Below are 26,498 nucleotides of genomic sequence, written 5' to 3'. Positions count from 1 at the left end.
AATCTATACTAGAAAAATGTTTTTCCTCCCCTGGGACTTCTGTATAGCACTGAAATGTCAGGTTTAGTCCTTATACCTATATTCTCAATGCAATTCTTTCCTTCTCCACTTGCTTTTGTATTTTCCAAAGACACGAAGCCCATGATTAGTTGGCAGGTATCACAACTGATTTGGGTGAGTGGATTCTTTAGCTCTGATACTTCCAAACTTTAAGGTGGTAGGCACACTGCCTTCAGCACTAAGCTTTGGTTTGCATTGCAAAATATTCAAGTCAATTCACACCTAGCCCACCGTTTTCCCCTTTCTGTATGAATCCTCTGGAGCCAGTCCATAATCCCTTGTTAAGAGTCAGCTAATAGTGATTCTATATGGAAAAAATTAAACATGAATATTATCTAAATGCTCATTAGTATCAGCAGTAAGAATACTTATCATAAGTGATCAGATGATCTGAAAAATGGCATTCATAAATTGAAGAAATGATCATACTGAGGTCAGAGAAAATAGCTGAAAGGTTTAAACTGATATGACCTTCTTGGAACATATCTGTCCATTTGGTTTTTCCATTTGATCTTTTAAAAAAAAAACAACCACCAAAAAATACATCAAACTAATGGAGTCTTTCTCCAAGATTTTCAGTAGCTGATTTTTTTTTTAAAAGGAGGGCCCTTTGATCTAAAACAGTGGTTAGAGGGATTAACTTGACCAGGAAAGCTGCTACTCCCAAAAGACCCTCAAAAATCTTACAATACATAGAGTATTGCAGTGAGGTGGTATCATAATACCATACAAAATTATCAAGTCATAACAATTTTTACATAACCTTCCCTTTGTTCCTCCTCGTAGGCATCTAACTCACAATTAAGCTGTTACTAATGTAAAGTAACACTGAGATACCATCACATAAAATACACATTCATTGTCTTTTCTGGAGTTCTATATTCCAGAACAAATAAAAACTGCAACACTTGGAGGCATAGAGCATTAAGGTACTGCCTTTGAGATGTGATAATAGGAAATGCTGATATATAAGAATTATTAAAAAAAAAAAAGGAAAAACAAAAAGTTATCCCAAACTTAGAGTAAATGGATGTCTTAATACCCTTAGTACCACATGACTGGCAGCTATGAGATGTGAAGTATTATTTGGTTCAAATAAAGAGTATCAGTCATATTTTTCTTGTTTATAAATGGCTATAAATAAAAAAAGATAATATTTCAAGAAAGTCTCCAAGAGGTAATTTTCAAATGCATCCTAAAATTTGAATATTGCTTCACATGGACATTCAACTTTTGGACATTTCCAGTTGTGTGAGAGTGTATGATTACATATATGCATACACATATATAAAGATATACCCATATATATGTAGGTATATACATATATATATACATATATATACATATATATATATATACATACAAATACATATGCATATGCTGATATACATATGTTCTCATATTTGCTCTTATTCTTCCAACAACATAAAACATGACACCCTGCTTAAATATAAGTAGCTTAGAGTGATTTGTCTGTTTAAAAAAAATTCACAGTTCCTCAACAGTAGTTAAAATTCCATGTCACCTGCTGTTGGTGAAATTACTTCCCCTGTACTTACATGAGGTACATCCCAACTGGGTTGAAAAAATGGTATGTGATGAAAAGCTTTGAGGCTCTTTTTCCCCTTTTTCGAACAGAAGGCCTCTTTCTGCTTTGTTCTTCGGGGTGAGGTAGATAACTTACTCAAAGAAGTTTCTCAAGGTGATCTGTCTGACCATTCTGATCTCTCTGATCTGCCCTCCTGAGAATAAGATGGAGATGAGTAGCCATAGGCTCATCCCACTTCTTGAAGGAAAGTTGAAGTGGATGTCTGTAGTTCTGCTTCATGTCTTCTCTGAGAACTAGTAGGCTGCTGTGGAACAGTTTTATGGGGGCAGTTAGCTACCACATGCATGATGCTCTGATAGTAATGGCACTTCTGTGGCTGAGGAGGTAGATTGCATTCTTTAGCATGATGACGAAGGCCACCATAGTTGCAGCATCTGTTATTCCTGCCTATTACAGTCAAGTCCAATTGCATATTAGAACTGTGTCTTGGCCAACATTTTTGGGGTACAGCTAAAGAAGTCCTCAGAGGAAAAAAATATCTCAATCTCCTTTTAGTTTTCTTTTTTTGCAGTGTTTTCCCTTTGGGCTGTCTCTCACTTCCTAAATAGAGGCTACCTCAAGGACCAGTTACCTATACACATTTAAGGTCTTTGGAAGATTTTTAAAATGTGAATTCCACTGGTTCTCCTTCTTTTAGGCTTCTAAATCCTTCCATATATAGATTGCTTTGGTGTATACACACATCGACCCAAACATCCAAGGGGCTTCCCTCTCTGTTTATCATGGAAATGAATCCAAATCCCATTTGCACATGGAACCATTTTAAGTGGCCTGTTCTGTGAAAATCTGTGATTCCTCACCTTGTTCCTGAAGCTTTCTGGATTTGTTCTTTCATGGAAGATGACAAAATGTACAGAATTACTATGATAATACCAAGTGGCACATTACAATATGAGGAAAAAGCTTAAGAGAATGGGAAGGAAAAACTTCACAAAATCTTTTGAATCACATTTTCTAGCACTAAGCAGCCATCAAAAAGGTGGGACTTGCAATGCTCTATAGATCAGATAAATCAGGGCCCACATTTCTGTGCATATGTGTATTTTTTAATTAAACTTCATCTTTCAGCTGCATCATTATACTATAAGATGCAAGAAACATAGTTTAACAGTGATTTCACTTCCAAAGGGAAACATTCAGTGAAACTATTCTCTCTTTGCAAGATATGGAGAGGAAGAAGGAAACCAGGAAGATTGCATAGGCGATAGTATTGGAATGAGGATTATTTTGCAGCATGCATTTCCAATGCAATAACCTTCAATTAACATTAAGAAAGAATGAGAGAAAGACAGCAGGTGTATTATATCTGTCTATTTGGACACTTAGATTGTACCAATTAAAGACAATCTGCATTATTTAAGAACAGAGATAAGAACTCATTGTTAATCTTTTTTAAAAAATTAGTACAATTTACAATTCCAATTGTATTGTGTGAAAGCTCTGCAGTAGATATTTTCAAAGCTCTTTGCTCTTTCTCTTAAAAATGAATTTATTTTCATGTTTTGTATTTATACTGGTAATAGTCCATCCCATAAGATTGGTTAATACACTTTAAAATAATTTATGCCAGAAGTGTGCTGGTACATGTTTAACAACTGGCTCCCCAAAAACATTTACGAGATATATATTTTAAGTTTAATCTACATTATCCGCATTTTCTCCATCTCTTTCTGAATTCTTTCTTAAAATTCTTAAAGATAACCAAGAAAAAAATATATAAAGACCTGATTTGTTGCATGTTATGATTTCAGAATATTTGTTGCATTTTCTGATTTCAAACTTCCCACTTAAAATTTGATAATTGGCTCTCAGGTTCTAGCATATCCCTGAATTATGCCCTTCTGGACTTAAGTTCTAATACCTAGAATTACTTTATCTTCTCAATTGTACCCACAGGTTAAAAAAATTTTATTTCTTGGTAAAATGCTATGGTACTAGATTTTGGTAGATCATAAGATTTAGAGATGAAAAGGACTTGAGAAAACATACATTACAAACTCTTTATTTTGTAGGTGAGAAAATTAATATATTGTCATCTAAAACAATCAATAGCTTAAATTAGATGATTTGAACAATTTTCTCGTATACTCATGGACATGTAACATGAGATAATTTTTCTTAAAAGATAAATCTTAGGGTGATTAGATCTAAACTATAGAGGTAATAGTGGTATAGTAGAAATAAAATTGTACTAAGAATCTGGGGACCAGGGCAATATTTACAGTCCAGCAAGTGACTCACTAGTTGACATTGGTCAAGTCATTTACCTTTCTGTGTCTCAGTTTTATTCACTTGTAATATTAGTAAGTTCAACTTCATTTTATCTAAAGGATATAAATTTCTGTGGAAAGAGGGCTGGATTTATGGTCAGAGGACCTAGCTTCAAATCGCAGCTCCTTTCCCCACCGAGCGCGATATACCTTTCTGATCAACCATCGAGGTTGCCTTGGGCTGGAAATTTGTTTCACTCTGTGTTTTTGTTGGTTCTGCTGCTTTAGAATTTGTTTAGGGCCATTTTTATAGGTATTTGGAGGGGTTTGGGGGAGAGCTCAAGCAAGTCACTGCTTTTACTCCACCATCTTGGCTCTGCCCCCATGTCAGTTATTTTTCAAAGAGTTGATGAGAGGGGTTCACTAACCAACTTCATGTGCTTACAAGGCAGTAAACCTTTTATTTCCCCACAATATGGAAAGTAGAGATGGCCTTAAGTATTTATAGAAACAGTCAGACTTCATTGAGGATAAGTGATTGAATCTCATTGATTCATTTTTCATGGGGATAAAATATTTGGTTTGAACAGCTATGAAATGGATAGAGGATGGGGGCTGGACCTGGGATGTCTTTTTATGTGCATAGGAAATGCCCAGGTGAGGAAACTACTCAATCAATACAAGTTATCATCTTACTTATAATATATAGCCTTAGAGAACAATCTAGACCACTGAGAGGCTAACTGAATTTGCCCAACATCAGTAGGCTTCCCAGGAAGAACTTGAAGCCTGGTCTGTGAAGATGTACAACCTCTTCATACATTCTGTCACTTTGGGAGTTGCTAATGGCTGCTTTGGTTCAGAGGCAGATAGGAGTTGACTGGTTTCTCCACATTACAGCCTGAAAAGAGTTTATGTATTCCAAGTTCCTCAATTCGTTTCTAGAGATAGAGAAGTGGTGGTTCTTAGGCAATTACTAGCCCAGGAGTTACTCCTTTAGCAACCTCAGATTTGAGAGTTTAGGGAAGTAAGAGATCCTGCAGCACTCAACATCTTGGGGAGAGAAGATCCCAGAGACACCCTTCTCATGAGAGAAAGAAGAGCCCCTTCTCACTGCTAGCTTCAAAGGAAGATGATCACACGCATGGTGCCAAAGCTGGAAAAAAAAAGTAAGCTACAAGGAAGCTAGTACAGTGAGAAGACTCCCAGCGCATAATCACCAGAGGATACCAAGAATGGACTTGCAAAAGATATTGACTAATCCATTCCCTATTCTTATGCTACATTACTCCTAAATTTCCTAAGACAATACATAGAGGATGTAAAGACTACACTTTTAGAAGAAAACACATATCACTCTAAGTAAGCTTTTCATTTCATTTCAACTTCTAATTTCATTTTTCATCATTTCAATTTTTAGCTGCTTCAGGGATCTTGATCTGATTCTAAAGGATACTGAAATGAACATCTGAGTAGGGGATGATGAATATTATTATTCTCTTTTTTTTTACAAAATATGAATATTTTGTATAAGAATATTTTATTATTTTATTGTTAAAAGGTTGGACTTTCTACTGACCACCTTTTACTTTTCTCCAACCTTTTATTATAGAAGCCAGTTATTCTCAGTGTTGCGCTGTCTCCTGTAGTTTTCTCAGTGTGCATTTAATGCCATGTAATAGCTATGAGAATCTCTGAAAGGAAATAGTGGCTTAGTTGAGTTTGGGGGGAGAGAGGATGAGGTTCAGGTGACCACAAATCAATTGATTTGCTGTCAGCAACCAAACTCAGTTGGCTCATTTCTGTGTGTGCACTGTTGTTACTCACTATCTGCTTATCCCTTTACCACTTAAAGCAGGGTCCTTCTTTCTATGAACATCAATATGTCCACTGGATAGGAACAGATCAATAAGTATATTCTAGAAACCTTTAGCTTATCCATTTTGTGGGCCAAAAGGGAAAGTATTACACAGCAGAATCAAATGGGGATTAATAATAGGGTATTAAAAAAAGTGGGAATGCTGGAAGGTTGGAGAACAGACACTAAAGAGAGGCTCTGGCACTCTCCTAGGGACTGAGATTACTGACATTATAGATAAAGAGATGGATAGAAAGCTACATATAGATATAGATGATATAGATATTGATATAGATATAGATATGGATGTAGGCATCTTGTTTGTATGTAGTTGTTTTGCATGTTGCTTCCCCCATTGTGCTATGACCTATTCGAGAGATGGGGTTTTCTTTTGTTTTCTTTTGTTTTTAACATTTCTTTGTATCTCTAGTTCTTAGCACACTGCCTGGAACATGTTAGGTAATTAATAAATCCTTGATGACTTGACTTAAAAGTCTATTCTTCATTCACTTTTAGAGATTATGAGGGTGATTCAGACTTAATAAGTTTCAGTTCAGGATTTTCAACTCTCAAGTTTCTTTCACACACTGCTTAACTTTTAAATGTAGTGAACAAATACATTGACACTACCTTGGGAATTTTATGCAGAGCTCTGGAAGTGACATTTGGTTCTTAAAGACTATGGGAAAAGAGCTCAAGCCATGAAAAGACTTTCCAAGTCGAAAAAGGCTTTAAGAATCAGCCTAGTGATAGGCTCTCTGCGTATCTATCTTTGAACTTATACAGCTAAGTTAATTTTTTCCTAAAAAAATTTTTCTTTTAGGCAATTGGGGTTAAGTGACATGCCCAGGGTCACACAGCTAGTTAAGTATCAAGTGTTTGGTCTGAGGCCAGATTTGAACGCAGGTCCTCCTGACTTCAGGGCCAGTGCTCTATCCACTACACCACCTAGCTGCCCCTCAAAAAAAAAATTTTAATTTTGGTTCTAAATTCTCTCTCTCCCTAGACCCTATCCCCCATTCATTGAAAAGGCAAGAAATTATACTGATTATACATATGAAGTCATACAAAACATATTTCAGCATTAGCAATGTTCTGAAGAAAAAAAATAACAAGGAAAATGTGCTTCAGACTGTACTCTGAGTCCATCAGATTTCTACCTGGAGGTGGAGAATTTCACATCGTGAGTCCTTGGAATTGTAGTGGACAATTGTATTGATCAGAGTTACTAAATCTTGCACAATTGTTTATCTTTTCAATATTTCTATAACTATGTAGCTTGTTCACTTGGTTTTGTCTTAACTTTACCTCAGTTCAAAGAAGTCTTTCCAAGCTTTTCTGAAACCACTACTCCCTTCATATATTATAGAACAAAAATATTCCATTACACTCATATATTATAACTTGTTCAACCATTCCCCAATTGATGGACATTCCCTCATTTTCCAATTCTTTGGCAACACAAAAAAAGAGCTACTGTGAATATTTTTATACATGTGGGTCCTAAGTTAAATTTTGAAGAGGTTATTCACCCACCATAAATTTGGCCACCAATCAACAGATTTGGGAACACCACAGATGATTCGTACAAAGGTAACAATAATTCTTTTGCTGGATGACATTCTGGCCCAGTCATTATCTTTTTAAGCAAAGATGCTATTTCAATTGGAATAGGTAGAAGTAGACATTCAATGATTTATGAATCCTGAGCCAGGATTTCACATTATCATTTGAACACACATATCATCAAGTGATAAAATGATTAATCAATTAAGAAACATTTGGTAAGTTCTTTTCATATTTAATTTTCTCAATTACATGTAAAACTAATTTTAACATTTTTTTTTCAAAATTTGGCTTCCAAATTCTCTGCCTTCCACCCCTACCCCTCCCACAGAGATTGCAGGCAATTTGACATAGATTATAATATGTAGCCGTACAAAACACATTTATGTCTAAGTCATGATATGAAAGAAAACACAGATGAAAAAGGAAAAAAAAAAGCAAAGAAAAAAATATCTTGATCTGCATTCAGACCCTACCAGTTCTTTCTCTGGATGTGGACAGCATCTTTCATCATAAGGCCTACAGATTTGTTTTAGATCATTGTATTGCTGGGAACAGCTAAACTATTCACAACAGATCATCATACAATATTGCTGTTACTGCGTGCAATGTTCACTTGGTTCTGCTCATTTCACTTTGCATTAGTTCATGTAGGTCTTTCCAGCTTTTTCTGAGAAATCCTGCTTGTCCTTTCTTAAAGAACAACAGGATTCCATCACAACTGTATACAACAACTTGTTCAGCCATTCTCCAATTGATGGACATCACCTCAATAACCAAGTATTTGTCACCACTAAAGGAATTGCTATAAATCAGCAATCATCAAAACTACTTGGTACTGGCTAAGAAATAGAGTGGCAGATCAGTGGAATAGGTTAGGTATGCAAGACATAGTACTCAATGACTATAGTAATTTACTATTTGATAAACCCAAAGGCCCCAACTTTTGAGATAAGAACTTACTATTTGACAAAAGCTTCTGGGAAAATTGGAAAAAAAGTAAGGCAGAAACTAGCCATAGACCAAAATCTTATACCATATACCAAAATTAAGTCAAAATGGATTCATGATTTAGATATAAAAGCTGATAATATAAGCAAACTGGGAGAGCAAGGAATGGTTCACCTGTCAGATTTATGGGAAACAGAAGAATTTATGACTAAACAGGAGATAGAGACCATTATAAAGTACAAAATGGATAATTTTGATTATATCAAATTGAAAAGTTTTTGCATTAACAAAGCCAATGCAACCAAGATTAGGAGGGAAGCAGAAAACTGGGAAAGAATTTTTACAACCAGTATCTCTGATAAGAGCCTCATTTCTAAAATATATAGAGAACTAAGTTAAATTTATAAGTACACAAGTCATTCCCCAACTGACAAATGCTCAAAGCATATGAACAGGCAGTTTTCAGATGAAGAAATTAAAGTCATCTATAGTCACATGAAAAAATGCTCTAAATCACTACTGATTAGAAAAATGCAAATTGAAACAACTCTGAGGTACCACATCATACCTATTAGATTTATCAACATGACAAAAGAGGAAAATAATAAATGTTGGAGAAGATGTGGGAAAATTGGAATACTAATGCATTGTTGGTGGAGTTGTGAAATGATCCAACCATTCTGGAGAGCAATTTGGAACTATGCCCAAAAGGCTATAAAAGTGTGCATAGCCTTTGACCCAGCAATAGCAATTCTAGGGCTCTATCCCAAAGAGATCATAAAAATGGGGAAAAGGACCCACATGTACAAAAATATTTATAGCAGTTCTTTCCATGGTGGCAAAGAATTAGAAATTGAGAGGATGCCCATCAATTGGGGAATGACTGAACAAGCTGGGGTATGTGAATATAACGGAATACTATTTTGCTGTAAGAAATGATGAACAGGCTGACTTCAGAAAAAACTGGAAAGACTTGTATGGGCTAATGCTGAGTAAAGTGAGCAGAACCAGGAGAGCATTGTATACAGTAATAGCCATGTTGTGTGACAACTAACACTGATGGAAAATGCTATCCGCATGCAGAGAAAGAACTATGGAGTTTGAATGCCAATAGAAGCATAACATTTTGTCTTTTTTTCCTTCTGTTTTATTTTGTTTTTTCTTTCTTGTGGTTCCTCCTATTGGTTCTAATTCTTCCTTACAAAATGGCTAATGTGAAAATATGTTTAATAGGAATTTATATGTAGAGCCTATATCAGATTGCACACTGTCTTGGGGAGGTAGGCAGGAAGACAGGAGGAGAAAATTTAAAACTCAAAAGTGTATGGAAGTGATTGTTGAAAACTAAAAATAAACTAATAAAAATAAAAAAAGAATTGTCATAAATATTTTTCTGTACACAGTCATTTCCCTTTTTGTTTTTATCTTTTTGGGGTACATACCCAGTAATGGTATTGCTAGTTCAAAGGGTACACATTGTTTTGTAGTCCTATTAACTATTAATTTTTTAAATTGTTGTCATCACTGTTTCCCCGGGGTTTTCAAGTAAGCCATCATAACGTCAGGCATAGTTTTATCTCTTTAGTGCCTATCCTTATTTCTTTAATTCCTTTCTCTTGACTGGTTGCCATTACTAGCATTCCTAGAACTAGATCAGATAACAGTAGGGAGAGTGCACATTCTTGGTTCTCTCCTGTACTTATTGGAAAAAGGTTTTAGCATATCTCCATTGCACATAATGCCAAATTTTAGCTGTAGATATATGTTTTTATTACATTAAATCATAAGATATTAAATGATTATTATATCAAATCCCTCTGTCTACAATTTATAGGATTTTAGAATGAAAGAGAATTTAACTATTTTTTTATTAATATATTTTGATTTATCAACAATCACATAAGCTTTTGAGTTTTTAATTTTTCTCCTCCTCTCTCCCCACCTCCCTCCTTAAGACAGCACACAATCTGATATAGGCTCTACATATACATTCCTATTAACCACATTTTTACATTAGAATTAGAACCAATAGGAGAAACCGCTAGAAAGAGGAAACAAAACACAACAGAAGGGAAAAAAATAGCAAATAGTATGATTCAATCTGCATTCAAACTCCACAGTTATTTCTTTGGATATGGACAGCATTTTCCATCATGAGGCCTTTGGAGATGTCTTAGATCCTTGTATTGCTGAGAGGAGTTAAGTCTATCAATATTAGTCATCTTACAACACGGCTGTTACTGTGTGTAATCTTCTCCTGGTTCTGCTCACTTCAGTCAGCATCAGACTATACAAGTCTTTCCATGTTTTTCTGAAATCTGCTTCTTCATCATTTCTTATAGCACAATAGTATTCCATTATATTCATATATCACATCATTATGGTTACTATCTGTGTCTTTCTTGCCATCCTTCCCCCCCCACTTTATGCTTTTCTTTCTCCTTTCTACTTTTCACTCCTCACTAGTGTTTTGCTTTTGACCACCGCCTCTCTCAGTCCCACCTCCCTTCTATTAGCCCCCTCCGTTTTCTTCCCCTTTACCCTTACTACTTCTGAACCATGTGTCCTGAACCATGGAAACAGCTGAAATTGCTTTGTCTTTGGCACATTATTTCTGTTTTGGAGAGATCTGAGAGATTGTGGGAATTGGAGAAAATATCTGTTTGGCCATCTTGTTGCTCAAGTGACCTAGAAGTCATCAGGTGACATTTTATATCTGTGAGACTCTCTCTATCCTAAAATAGTGATGGTAGAAAAGAACATGGCCTTGAAAAGGATGGACTAGTTTTTAAAGACAAGGAAACATGTCTACAGTTATTGATTGCACTGATAATATGAATAGAATGGATGAAGAAATTCCTGATAATTTCATGATGTTTCTACCATAATATGCAAGTTTTGTTTCAAGGGACATATCCTGACACTAAGTATATCCAAATCTATGTAATAAGGAGCACTGTTCTAAACAGTCTATTTAGAAATTAAAGAAATATTTCAGAAAATGTTTTAAAGCCAAATCTATGTAATAAGGAGCACTGCTCTAAACAGTCTATTTAGAAATTAAAGAAGTATTTCAGAAAATGTTTTAAAGCCAATCCTACAAGAAATATCTTGTGACAAGTGTAAATGGTAGTATTAAAAGCTCAATTTCATTTTAATTATAATCCATATAGAGATAAAATTATCATAGGCAGAAATATTAATAAAACTCATATTTATTTAGAATGTTTGCAAAGCAAGTTTCTTATATACCTATGTGAGGTTAGTGATATAGTTATTATTAACCCATTTTATAAAGGAAGAAACAGGGGGTCAGAGAGATAAGTGATTTGTCCTAGTTATAAAACTCATGAAAATGGCACTAGCTTTGGACAGGGAGGACCTGAGTTTAAATTCCACCTCACACTTAACAACTTTGTGTCCTTGGGAAATAATTCACTTAATTTCCTTGGGTCTCAGTTTCCTCATGTGTAAAATAAGAGGTTTCTCAGATGGCGTTGAGGTCACTTCCAAATCTAAAATCTATGATCATGTAATATCAAATGTGGAATGAGATTTGAACTCAAGTCTCCTGAATCAAAGTCCATGGTGTCATGCTGCAGCCAATTATTGGTATGAATTATTATCTGGAATTTGATACAGAAAAAAATTATCATAATGAGCAATGTTGTTTATATTATGAAGATACCTAAAAGATGAGATCACTTACAATTCTTAAAATTCTCAGGGTTCCTGGATATTAGTTACACTGAATAAACCAGAGAATTTGATTTTCAAGGGAGTTCAGAGGTCGTCCCGCTTTAAGTCTCCTTGAACAGGAATCCATTCTCCAACATCCCCAGTTAGTGGTTGCCATCCTACATTTGCTTTAAGGTATCCACAACACTGAAAAAAAAATGAGCATGGTGTAGTAGAAATAATGCTAGATGTGAAATCATTATAGACCTTGATTAGACCTTGCTTCTGACACTTAATTGTCTGTGACCATGAATAAATCACTCAAATTTTCAGGTACTCAGATCCCTCATCTGACAAATGAGGATAACAGTAAGGCTCTATATAACACCTACATCACTGGGTTTTTGTGAGGATCCAATAAAATAATTCATGTAAAATGCCTTGTTAACCTTAATGCACCATATCAATATCAATTGATATTTTCCAGAGAATTTTCAGCCCTTTTCTCCCAATGCTCATTCTCCAGCTCATCTTTCCTTGGCAGGTCTCTTCCTTGCTAGGCTTTAGGTGATAAAAAGAAAAGTAGGTCAAATCCTAAGAGCAGAATGCATTTCGAATGTTCATCCTGCTCCCGTTAGTTGTTTAAAATTTCAATGCGTCCATTCAAGCAAGAGCAATCTTCTGTCAATCAGGGAGTTTTGTATAGTTGGTGAGATTTAGCTCTCACAGGCAAATCCATTTGAAGCAAAAGATTTCCTGAACAAGGCCCAGATGTATTTTGTAGCCATGGGTTATCCGAGGCAAACTTTAACTGTCTTTAGTCATCTCTATTCCTGAATCCATTTTCCCTATAGTGGGTAGGTGGTACTTGAACATTTAATTTAAATTCAAATCATCATACTTCCATTGTTTAAACAACTCTATTTCCTTCCTCACCTACAGTGATACTGTCATGTTAGATTGAGCTATGGTGAGTTCATGAGTCCCTTCAATAAAGAATCCTTTATTTGGAACGAACACACATCTTGGTTCAAATCCTGTCTCCACCACTTTTTATCTGGATGATTCAGGGTAAATTGTTTAACTTTTACTCAGTCTCAGTAACCTCATGTCTAAACAGTAAAACTCTATACCCTAGCTCTTAGGCCAAATATCATGGATTGAAAAGCATTATAGAAATGTGGCATTACTACAATTAAATTTATAACAACATTAATAACTGAGAGGTAGTACATATATACACATACATACATATATGTGTGTATATCTATATATAATACATATATAGATATATATCTATATCTATATATGTATATCTATATTCAATAAAGGGCTAGCCTTGGAGTCCTGAAGATCTGAGTTCAAATCCTTGCTTTGCGATATACTTACTATCTTTGAAACAATGTCAAAGTCACTAAATCACCAGGAAGTCATCTAAGGCCATAAATTTCAGAAATGTTAACAGTTGGCATTGGTGGAATGATTTTTCTGTTTTGATAAAATCACAGAACTGGAACCCCTGTCCCCCCCCCCCAATAAAGGAATTAATGAAAGGAAACATTATGAAAATGTTACAAATTTCTATCATTTTCCAGTGATCCAGATCTTAACCATAATTATGGAGGGAGCTTAGACTATGTAAAAATTCAGATGTCATTAAATTTTAATTTAACTTCAAATTAAAATTTAACTTGAAAAAATACTGGTTGGATTGCATTCCCTTTGTCCTGTCTTTAAAAAAAAAAAACTATACAAGCAGAGAGAATGCTTATGATTTGAAAATCCTTCTTATTAGAAATACATAATTGCACCTTAAAGTATTTACTGACATTTGAATTATGTACCATCATTTATTCAGTACATATCAGTATTATTAATCATTCTAAGTATGCTTGAGCTTTAAGTGTTAAGTTTGAACATATCCATATTTCATTTCTTTCACTATTAAAATCATCACTGAAAAAAGAAAGAATGTAAATACACAAGAGTTCATGCATAGGCAATAACAAGTCTGCTTCTATACCTGAGTGTTTGCCAAATTTACCCTGATTTCTAAAGATGATGATCTCTCCATGTGTGCTTAACTGCTAACAGCTAAATGAAGGCTTGGTGTTTTAGAGATACGTCATTTTTCTGAGAGTTATAGTTTGTAGTCAAAATGTCTCATCCCCTTAATCTTCTTTTAAGAAAAGAAACATCCCAAAATCAAAGGCACTAGCACTGGGGCTGCCCTTTCCATGGTGGTTTCAAAAGAAATTACTTTTAAAAAATAGATAATGATAATCTAAGATGAAAATCATTGATCAATTAAATGTATTTATTAACAGTAATACATTTATTACCTTGGGAAAGGTAGATGAAAACAAAGACCCAAAACCTATCAGTGTAGAGATCCATTCCTCAAGTTAGTTTTTCACTTAGTAATCACTTTTCTAGGATAAGGTAGAGGCATGTTGCTTAAGGTACAGGTTGGTTAGGGTTAAGGTTAAGGTTAAGTTCTGAAATCGCTTCCAATTTGAAGATTCTATGAGGCTGTGATTCTAGTGTTCTTTTGGCAAGAAAGGGAGAAACATGGAAGTTATAAGGATGATATCAAATTGATTCATTATTGAATGAATTTCGTATCAGTGTGATAGAACAAGACTACAAATAATTAAATTTGTGAGTAATCTAAAATTAAAAAAAAAAAGAATGAAAATTGGCTGTTCCCTATTTTCAGTGAAGGCTTACAGAGTGATCAGGATGGGGGATACTATTCAGGAAATGAAAACTAAGGTCATATGGTGAACACATCAACTGGTGACAAGAGAGGGATATTGCAAAGGCTGTACTGGAATCATCAAATGTAAATGAAGTGTTATATCATTTTCTGCTCTTTCTGACTGCATTTGGGGTTTTCTTGGCAGAGATGCTGGAGCAGTTTGTCATTTCCTTCTCTAGCTCATTTTACAAATGAAGAAACTGAGGCAAACAGGGTAAAGTGATTTGCCCAGAGTCATAAAATTAAAAAGTATCTGAGTCCGGATTTGAACCCAGGTCTTCCTGACTATAGGTCCAGCATCCTCTTTGCTGTGCCACTTAGCTGCTTGTAAGAGAAGAAGAGGAGCACATTCAAGGTCAGTGGGTTGTTCATCTCTAAAACAGTCATGGGTGAATAAAGATGAGAATTACATAGGAGGAGGATAAAGCACTGTCGATTACTTGCATTGATAAGCACCCAAATCCTTTAAAATATTGAATTATAATAGGTACTAACACACTCAGAAGGTCCAATATAGAATTAAGTGATTTAGACAAATTTATTTTGAAATAGTTATCTATGATTAGATAAATTGATATCTTAGAAAAAATCCAAGAGCTTTGGCTATAGGGATGGTTGGAATGCTCTTTTTTACCACCTAAGACCAAATTGATAAAGTCTTAAGTTAAATTTAAATATACAGTGTTAAAGATTGCAAAGACTGTAGTGCTACTGTACTCTGCTCTGGTCAGATCACATTTGCAGTTGTCAAGTTTCAATTTTTGGAAGTATATTAAAAACTGGAGAATATCCAGGTGGGGCTAACAAGCAGGATGAAAAGCATTAAGATCATGTCATATAAGGATGAAAGAACTGGAGATGTCTAGCCTGGAGAATAGAATAACTAGAAGGTACATGACAAGTAAGTTCGATTTTTTGAAGTGGCATTCCGTTGTTCAAAATCTTGCCTCAGAAGGTAAAACCAGGCACAATGGGAGAAGGATGCAAGAAGGCAAATTAAGATGAGTTATTAATCACTTAATATAAGGAAAAACTTATTATCAAATAGAGTTACAGATAGAATTGACTACATCTGGAGGCGGCACATGACCCTTAACACTGAATGTCTTCAAGCAAAGTATGTATTCAACTAGTCAATTAATCTGGAAAGAATATTTATTCAGAATAACTGGACTTCTGTGGTCCCTGATAACCTTGAGGTTCTGTGATTCTGTGGTCATGTAATAGGATTAAATTTTTGAGATTGTTTGGGAAGACATGAAGGGAATTATACTAAAAGGAGATGTAATGGCTATAGCTATTATAAGAATTTGTGTACTTATCTTTTGTAGAAATAAGAAGGATACAATTTCCTCTCCAAGATAATGTAATCATTGGCATACTTGAAGCCATATGCCCAAGTGACATTGTTTTCAGCTTACACCTAGCTTTTAGAATTCAGTCTTGAACGTGCAACAAAATTTTCTGAGAGAAGGTGAATAAGGCTAGGGAAAAGACAAGAGACTGGGATCATGACATATAGGAGAGAAAGTGATAATTTCATCAAAGAAAGAGAAGTTGGCAGTCACCAAACATCTGGAAAAGTGGGTGGCAATTTTCCACATTTGGTTTTCTTAGATATGTTTGCAATTAAAAACTAGATAAGCATTTCTGAGATAATTTATTGTACACACAGATATCAGTCATCCTGTTTCATCTACCTTTTATTGGAGTCCTAACTCATGAATAGTTCAATAAGTGCAGAATCCTCCCTGCTTGGTGAAAACTTACTTCTCTGCTACCATACTATTGGACCTTTAACTCCTATACCCAAGTATACAGTAATTTCATTAATGAAACATACTTTTTAACATATAATATGTAGTTAAGGAGAAATGTATTTTCTGATGTAATTGGCAATTAAAGGAATTTTGACAACTGACAATGAAAGGAATTTTTTTCACCTTCTTCATTTGTCTTCACTAAAAATGAAGTTATTTTTAAGTATATTAAGTGAGCATTATGCTTTTCTTTCTATGTTTTTCTTAGGAGTAACTCCTGCTCCATAAGAACTATTGCCAGGGGACAGAGCCAAGATGGTGGAGTGAAGGCAGTGTCTTGCTTGAGATCTCCCCAAAACCCCTCCAAATACCCATAAAAATGGTTCTAAACATATTCTAAAGCAGCAGAACCCACAAAAAGACAGAGTGAAACAAATTTCCAGCCTAAGACAACCTGGATGATTGATCAGAAAAGTATATCGTACTGGGCTGGGAAAGGAGCACAGTTCAGCATGGGTTTGCAGGGTGCAGCAAACCTGGAGCAGGCCTCAGGGGACTGAATCACAGGAAGCTGTTGTGGTTTCCAGACTCCTCAATCCAGGGATGCCAAAGACAACTTAGAAGGTCAGTGGGAAAAGTCTGTTTCTGCAGTGCTGAGAGAGGAAGCTGGGGTCACAGATCCAGTTCCCCCAGATCACAGCCCTAGAGTGGGCAGCTGCTTCCTGAGCTTCCAGCCGACAGACTGAAGGGGAATTGAGTGGCTGATCAGAGGGGAATTTCAGGGATCTCTCCACTGGTGCTGAGGCAGGAATCTCTTGCTTTGCCTGTGCTTGGATCTGGGTCACAGTTCTGGATGGGAGTACTGGGGTGAGGAGAAGCGCTGGTACGGTTGAGCTTGCAGTGGCTGTGGACAGGAAACCTTCTTCATAGTTCCAGGACAGAAAGGAGTGCTTGTGGTCACTAACAGACCACAGCACAGCAGAAAAGGAGTAAAAACCTCACCCCTTGTCATACCACCTTTCAAGAACTGAAAATTTACGGGTCCCTACATGTATCTCTCAAAACAGCTATATAAACCTCCGAAGCTTGGGACAGTACATTCTCCACATTGGAAGCAGACTCTTACCTTAACAAAGAGTTTAAAATTCAAGTAATTGGCCAGGATCATGAACAAGCAGTACAAAAAGAGTCAGACTATATTATCTTACTTTGGTGACAAAGAAGATGAAAATATACAACCCGAAGAAGACAACAAAGTCAGAGCTCCTACATCCAAAGCCTCCAAGAAAAATATGAATCAGTCCCAGGCCTTGGAAGAGCTCAAAAGGGATTTTGAGAAGCAAGTAAGATAAGTAGAGGAAAAACTGGGAAGAGAAATGAGACTGATGCAAGAAAATCACAAAAAACCAAGTCAACAGCTTGCTAAAGGAGACCCCAAAAAATACTGAAGAAAATAACACCTTAAAAAATAGCCTAACCCAAATGGCAAAAGAGGTCCAAAAAGCAAATGAGGAGAAGAATGCCCTAAAAAGAAAAATTGGCCAAACGGAAAAGGAAGTCCAAAAGATTACTGAAGAAAATACCTCCTTAAAAATTAGAATAGAGAAATTGGAGGCTAATGACTTTATGAGAAATCAGACACTACAAAACAAATCCAAAAGAATGAAAAAATAGAAGAGAATGTGAAATATCTCATTGGAAAAACAACTGACCTGGAAAATAGATCCAGGAGAGAGAATTTAAAAATTATTGGACTATCTGAAAGCCATGATCAAAAAACGAGCCTAGACATCATCTTTCAAGAAATTATCAAGGAAAACTGCTCTGATATAGTAGAACCAGAGGGCAAAATAGAAATTGAAAGAATCCACAGATCTCCTCCTGAAAGAGATCCCCAAAGGAAAACTCCTAGGAATATTGTAGCCAAATTCCAGAGTTCCCAGGTCAAGGAGAAAATATTACAAGCCACCAGAAAGAAACAATTCAAGTATGCTGTGGAAACACAATCAGGATAACAAAGATTTAGCAGCTTCTACATTAAAGGACCACAGGGCATGGAATATAATATTCTGGAGGGCAAAGGAGATAGGATTACAACCAAGAATCACCTACCCAGCAAAACTGAGTAAATCCTTCAGGGAAAAATGGTCATTCAGTGAAATAGAGGACTTTCAAGCATTCTTGATGAAAAGACCAGAGCTGAATAGAAAATTTGACTTTCAAATACAAGACTCAAGTGGAACATGAAGAGGTAAACAGGAAAGAGAAATCATAAGAGACTTATTAAGGTTGAACTGTTTACATTCCTGCATGGAAAGATGATATTTATAACTTATGAGATCTTTGTCAGTATTAGGGTAGTTGGAGGAAAAAAATCTCTATGTATGTATGTAGATAGATAGATAGATAGATAGATAGATAGATAGATAGATAGATAGATAGATAGATAGAAGGCACAGGGTGAGTTGAAGATTAAGGGGTCACATCTGGATGATAAAACTAAGGGATGAGAGAGGATTATATTCAGAGAAGAAAAAGGGAGAGGTAGAATGGGGTAAGGTATTTCACAACAACAAAAAAAAAAACAGAAAGGAAAATGCTCTTCCACTGGAGGGGAAATGGAGGAAGGTGAGAGGGAATGAGTGAATCTTATTCCCATAGGATTTGGTGTAAGGAAATCTGTCTTACCCTATGGGAAAATAGGGGAGAAGGGTCCAAGAGAGCAGGGGGATGATAGAGAGGAGGGCAGTCTGGGAAAGAGGGTAATCAGAAGCAAATGCTTCTGAGGAGTGACAGGGTCAAAGGAAAGAATAGGATAAATAGCAGGGTAGGATAAGATTAAGGTAAATAGTGTTAGTTTTTCGCAACATGCCTACTATGGAAGTGTTTTGCATAACTGCACATGTATAACCTATATTGAGTTGCTTGCCTTTTCAATGAAGGTGGTTGGGAAGGGAGGAAGGAAGAAGAATTGAAACCTAAAGTTTTAAAAACATATGTTTAAAAAAAAGTTTTCACATATTTCTGGGAAATAAGATATACAGGAAATGGGGTACAGAAGGTGTCCTTCCCTACAGGAAAACAGAAGGGGAAGGGCATAAGAGAAGGGGGGAAGAGATAGAAGAGGGGACAGACTAGGGGAAGGGATATTCAGAATGCATGCTATCTTGGGGTGGAGGGAGGGGTGAGATGGGGTGAAAATTTGGAATTCAAAATCTTGTGGAAGTAAATATTGAAAACTGAAAATAAATCAATTTATATTAAAAAATAAAAAAGATGATATTTATAACTCATTAGAACTTTGTCAGTATTAGGGTAGTTGGAGGAAAAAAATTGCATGTATACATAGATAGATAGATAGATAGATAGATAGATAGATAGATAGATAGATAGATAGATAGATGGCACAGGATGAATTGGAGATGAAGGGGTCATATCTGGGGAATAAAACTAAGGGATGAGAGAGGATTATATTTGGAGAAGAAGAAAGGGAGAAGTAGAATGGGGTAAATTATCTCACAAAAAAAAAACAGAAAGGAAAATGCTCTTACAACAGTGGGGAAACAGGGGAAGATGAGAGGGAATGAGTGAATCTTATTCTCATAGGATTTGGCTTATGGAGGGAATAACATACACATTCAATTGGGTATGGAAATCTGTCTTACCCTACGGGAAAATAGGGGGAGAAGGGGACCAGAGAGAAGGGGGATGACAGAGAGGAGGGCAGATTGGGAAAGGGGGTAATCAGAAGCAAATACTTCTGAGGAGGGACAGGGTCAAAAGAAAGAATAGAATAAATGGGAGGGCAGGATAGGATTAAGGGAAATAGAGTTAGTTTTTCACAACATGTCTACTATGGAAATATTTTGCATAACTGCACATGTATAAGCTATATTGAGTTGCTTGCTTTTCAATGAGGGTGGGTGGGGATGGAGGAAGGAAGAAAATTTGAAACCTAAAGTTTTAGAAACATATGTTTAAAAAAATGTTTTCACATGCTAGTGGGAAATAAGAAGTACAGGAAATGGGGTACAGAAGTCTATCCTGCCCTACAGGAAAATAGAAGGGGAAGGGGATAAGAGAAGTGGGGGGAGAGATAGAAGAGACAAGAGACTAGGGGAAGGGATATTCAGAATGCATGCCATCTTGGGGTGGGGGGAGGGGTGAGATTAGGTGAAAATTTGGAACTCAAAATCTTGTGGAAGTAAATATTGAAAACTAAAAACAAATAAATTTGTATTAAAAAAAAAGAGGTATTGCGTTTTAGTAAAGTAAAACTGGACCTAGTCATTTCCACAAGACACTAATACATGCCTGACTGAAAATTAGTTCTGTGATCTGGGTTAAAACTGAAGAAAGGTTGGTGAGATACTACCGCAGAACTCTAGAGACCACTAAGAATACTGATCAGATGATTTCCGAAGTAACAGAACATCCAATTCAATTCAATTCATTTCAGCAAGAACTCGTTAGGTAGTTGCTATGTGCACCACACAGTCCTTATTATTCCAGATTTATTAGAGAAAGACATCTCCATATAGGGGACAGTTTGCTCTATGCGAAGAAGCAACAGCTTAAATAGTGACAGTGGAGAACTACATTTTCTAGGACCATACTATTGCTCTTGGGATAACATATTCAAGGGATGATTATAGAGCTCAGAAGCAACCAGACTCCATCCTTAATCCCAAGATATTTGATCAGGAAGATCCCTTTTCTAAGAAATATGAAGAAATAATTGGATTTGATTAATGGCAACTAAGGGTCAAAAGGGGCAACTAGGTGGCTCAGTGGATGGAGTGCAGGGCCTGGAGTTACGAAGACTTATCTTCTTGAGTTCAAATCTGGTCTCAGACAGTTACTAGCTGTGTGATCCTGGGCAAGTCACTTAACCCTGTTTGCCTCAGTTTTCTCATCTGTAAAATGAGCTGGAGAAGAAAATGGCAAACCATTCCAGTATCTCTTGCCAAGAAAACCCCAAAATGGGGTCACAGAGAGTTGGATATGACTAAAACATCTGAACAACAACAATGTTACTTGGCTTTCTGAGTTTTTTAATATTAATATTTTTATTTATTTCAATATTAGCATTGAAATATAATCTAAGTTTATCTAGGAAATTTTCCCACCAAACAACAAAATATTTTCTATAAAATCCCTGAGAAAGAAGCAATTTGAATAATGGGTACAACATTGGTATAGGAATCATGGGGTTTGAGTTTTTTAGTTTAGCTTGGTCATTACTTAGCTGAGTGACCTTGTATTGTATGGGTTTTCAGGGAATACTAGTACCTCTGATCTGATGTCTGCTCAGCCCTTTTCAGGACTTCATTCCACCTTTGATGTACACCTGTCACCCAAATCTTACCTGTGGCTCCAAGAAGCTGTAGCATGCACAACAGCCCCACTCCAGTAAACTGTTTCAGCAGATGGGATAAAACAATTTGACTGTAACTGATAGGCCTTAAACTCCTCGGTGAGTAGGTGGGGTGTCTACACCAAGCATGTAAAGGCTTCCCTAGAAGAATAGCAGATGTAAAAAAAATTGTTCCAACAAAACATGAAGGCGGTGGAAGCAAATTCTGTGGATCATCTAAAGCTTCAGACATAAAAGATGCCAAAGTCATCTACTGCATCCTGAGCCATCACTAGTCATCTTGACTTTTTCTCTTACTACTGAGTTCTGATGATTCTGGAGGAGAGATTGAAGTCCACAACTTTGTGCAAATCTGCCTTCAATTTATACATGTTAAAAGACACCACCCATCCATTTTATCACCTTTACCTACCTTAAAGTCCTCTGCAACATGCAAGTGATTAAGCAGCAGATATGGATAAAATAGGAGCTGTAGTCACAACTTTACACACAGGTGGCCTGAGCCATAGGATCATCTCCCTGAACTGAAGCAGCAGTGGGATTCTGCAGCCCTCTGAGTATCTGAGCAGCCTTTTTTAAGGACTGAATTGCTCACCTCTTGGAGTGAGGGAGGGGCTAGGAAAAATGCCCTAAAAATTGTATCCTTAACCCAGCCCTGGTCTGATTACTGCAGCAGCCAGGCCTCCTACCCTGTGGTTGAAACACTCACACAGACACACACACACACACAAAAATGTACAAAAACTTTTACAAAGATAATTTACTCACCATTGATTTATGGAATGTTCATGTGCTTATTGACAACATGAAATCCAGCAGACCTTAAGGAAATTTTTTTGTGAAAGAACTCAGCAGGTATCACATCCAAATATCATCCCTGAGTGAAACAAGCCTGGTAAATGAAGGCCAGCTTACTGAAATCAAAGGTAAATACACATTTTTCTGGAGTGGCCATAGTGATGGGGAATGGAAGCTAGCATAGGTTTCACAATCAAAACTAATCTAGTCAACAAGCTTATATGCCCCTCAAAAGAAGTGAATGACAGGCCCATGATGATGTGATTGCCACTTGCAGGAAAGCATCATGCCACCATCATCAGTGTGCATGATGATACCATGATGATGCCTGATGAGATCAAAGAAAAATAATTATGAAGGCCTGGAGATCCTCATCATCAATATGCTGAAAGAGGATAAGCTTGTAATTCTGGGTGACTTTAATGCCAGAGTAGGCACAGACTATCAGAAATGATAGGGAGTATCAAGAGGAATGGAGTCAGAAATAGCAGTAGTCATGGCCACTTACTGCTGAAGATTTGTGCAACTTATGACCTCATCATCATCACTGTCTTCTGTTTACAAAATACAACCTCATGGGCATGACATCACACAAACTGGCATTTAGTAGACTGAAGAGATAAGACTGTAAGGAGAGAGTAAAAGTGACAAAGGTGATATATGGCTCAGAGTGCTGGGCCGATTATAGTCTTATCCTTTCCAACTAAATATTCACATTAAACAAAAAATGGTGACCCCAAGGCAAGATGATTACCAGATGACCTAATGTCTGCAGATTAGAATGCTTCTCCACATGTGAACAGTTTGTTGTTAACTTGAAGGGAAACTGAGCCAACAAACAGTTGGCAACAGTGGAGCAGAAAAGGAGTAGGCAGCTTTCAGATCTTTGGTGTACAGCATCACATTTACTCATCTGGACCAAAACACTTCCAAACATCAAGATTGGTCTGACAAAAATGATGGGGAAATTCAGGAGCTGCAGATCAAAATCCAAGAACTCCATAGCACTTGCTAAGAGGATAGCTCATCCATTTCTGTTTTTTTTTTAATTTTTTTTTTTAGGCAATTGGGGTTAAGTGACTTGCCCAGGGTCACACAGCTAGTAAGTGTGTCAAGTGTTTGGTCTGATGGATTTGAATTCAGGTACTCCTGACTTCAAGGCCGGTGCTCTATCCACTGCACCACCTAGCTGCCCCTTCATCCATTTCTAATAAGGCAGTGTTTAACTCAATTGAAAAGTAAAGTGAAAGCAAAGCTTAGAGAGGTGAAGTACTCTTGCCTCAGTAAGATGGAAGATAAAATTGATTTTATGCCAAAGTAGCAATCCAAAATGCTTTTATGATATCCTGAATGCTATTTATGGGCCAAAGACCTATGGTGCATCTCAACTACTCAGTGCTGATGGAGCCACGCTGATTAGTGATAATGATATAATCCTGGAGAAGTGGGCTGAACATTTCTATAGAATTCTCAACAGACCGTTATCAATCAATGCTGAAGCCATGGCCTGTATATCTCAAGTTGAAGTCAATCCCTCTGTAGGTGAACTTCCAACAGAAGAAAAGGTTTTAAATGCCAGTAGGCTCCTCTCATGTGGTAAAACACCTGGTGCTAATTCTATTCCAGCTGAAATTTACAAGGCAGGGAATCCACTGCTCATCAACAAATGACTGAAATTTTCCAGGTTATATGGCAAGAGGAGGTTATCTCCTAGGACTTCAAGGATGACTCCATTGTACATCTCTATCAAAATAAAGAGGAAGAAGTTGTCCTATGAGAATAATAGGTGGGGGTCCTTTGTCTTAATCATTACTGGCAAGATTCTTACCAGAATTTTTCTTAATTGGCTGATCCTTCACCTGAAGATGATCATCTGCCTGAAAGCCAGGGTGGTTTCAGGAAAAAAAAAAAAAGTCAATATGGTTTTCCTGCTCGACAACTGCAGGACAAATGCCAGGAGCAGAACAGAGGTCTGCATACAGCATTCATCAGTCTGAGCTAGGCCTTTGATACTGTTGGTCTTCAGGGCTCATCGAAGAGCATGGAAGAATTTGGTTGCCTGAAGAAGTTCATCAGTATTGTAAACCATTTCTATGACAACATGCTTGTATGGGTTCTGGATAACGAATGGTACTCTTGCATTTTCCCAGTCATCAATGGAGTGAAGCAGGGCTGTGTGCTTGTTCCCATACTTCCTAGCATGACATTTTCAGCAGTATTGTCAGATGCCCTCAGCAAGGATAAAAAACATTATGGTCAGCTATCGCACTGATGGTAAATTATTTAACTTGAAAAGGCTACAAACCAAGAATAAAGTGGAGGGAGACTTGGTGCATGACTTTTTGTTCACAGGTGCACTCAGTGCAGACTCTGAGGCTGAGAAACAACAGACTGTGTATTGATTCTCTGCCACTTATGCTAATTTTGGCCTGACAACTTCAAGAAAGCAGAGGTTCTCTACCACCCAGCGCTGTATCATCCATACTTGGAACCACTGTTTATGCAAATGGAGACATTTTGAATGCTGTGGATAAGTTCACTTACCTTGACAGTATACTTTCTAGGGATGTACATGCAGATGATGAAGTTGATGCATGTACAGTGTTTGGGAGATTCTGAAGGAAAGTGTGGGAGAGAAGAGTTATTAGATTGGCTACCAAACTGAAGGTCTACAGAGCTGTTGTGCTGACCTCATTGTTGTATGTCTATGAAACCTGGATAATATCCTGATGCTATGCCAAGGAACTGAATCACTTCCTTTGAATTGTCTTAGGAAAAGTCTGAAGATCACCTGGCACAATAAGACAGCAGACACTGAGATCCTTTCTTGAGCTGAACTGCCAAGCGTTTAAACTATTGCAGAGAAGACAACTTCAGTGGACTGGCCATGTTGTTGAAATGTCAAACTTATGTTTGCCTAAAAACTATCATACAGAGAACTCATACAAGACAAATGCCCATATGGAGGTCAGAAGAAGTGATACAGAGTGACTCTCAAGATCCCTCTGAAAAGCTTTGCAATGAATTGTGAGACATTCAAGACACTAGTACAAGAATGCCCAGCATGGTATACCCACATCAAAGAAGGCATTGTGTTCTATGAGCAAAGCACAATTGCAGTAGCTCAAAAGAAATGTGAGATGCATAAATTCAGAGACATCTCCACTACAAATATCAATATGACCCATTTGTGTCTTACCTGTGGTAGAGCCTTCTGAGCTTGTATTAATTTGATCAGCCACTGTCACATAGACTGTACCTTGACCCAGAGATAGTGATGTCATTTTGTTTCTAAGCATGAAGGAAAACAGCCAACCAACCTTGGATCAGTCATTTGACTTCTGTGACCTTTATTTTCCTCATATGGAAAATAGTGGGGGTGATACATGGGAAGCTTACAAATTTCTTCCAACTTTTGTTGATGGCTAGCTTTTAATCTCACAAGACTATCCATTCCATTTGTATAGCTTATTTCTCTGTGGGGTGATTTCTATCTATCAGCTCTTCACCTGGGTTTGAATTCTAGCTCTTTGATTTCCTAATCTTAAAAATTATTTGCCTTGCAATGCTTCCCTTTTACCTTCTGGTGAGTTAGTTGTAATACATGGTCCATTACAATTCTGCAACAGTATGATGCTATGATCCAAAATTTACTTTCCCTTCTGATGACTGTGGGTCAAAAAAAAATAATGTCCACTAAAATATCTCAAACCAAAAAAGGAACCAATATCCCTATTGCTGTCCATATGTTATTTGCAAAAAATAGTAATATGTTTGGTAATCCATAAATTGGTCACATTCAAACAGGGTTAATACTATGAAAACCTAAAAACAAACAAACAAGAAAAATAAAACCTCACAATGGGTTAA

The 26,498-nt window shown here is 36.7% G+C and overlaps 1 pseudogene; it reads right to left on the bottom strand.

Annotated features, from left to right (window-relative positions):
- Positions 1–1,615: 1,615 nt before the first annotated feature.
- Positions 1,616–25,912, bottom strand: LOC110215381 (protein lin-28 homolog B-like; annotated as a pseudogene).
- Positions 25,913–26,498: the final 586 nt, after the last annotated feature.

This window comes from Phascolarctos cinereus, unplaced genomic scaffold (genome assembly GCF_003287225.1).
Source record: "Phascolarctos cinereus isolate Bilbo 61053 unplaced genomic scaffold, phaCin_HiC Scaffold_3;HRSCAF=262, whole genome shotgun sequence".
Lineage (NCBI taxonomy): Eukaryota > Metazoa > Chordata > Mammalia > Diprotodontia > Phascolarctidae > Phascolarctos > Phascolarctos cinereus.
The sequence above is the reverse complement of the archived record's forward strand: the minus strand, read 5'-3'. Positions and strand labels throughout refer to the sequence as shown.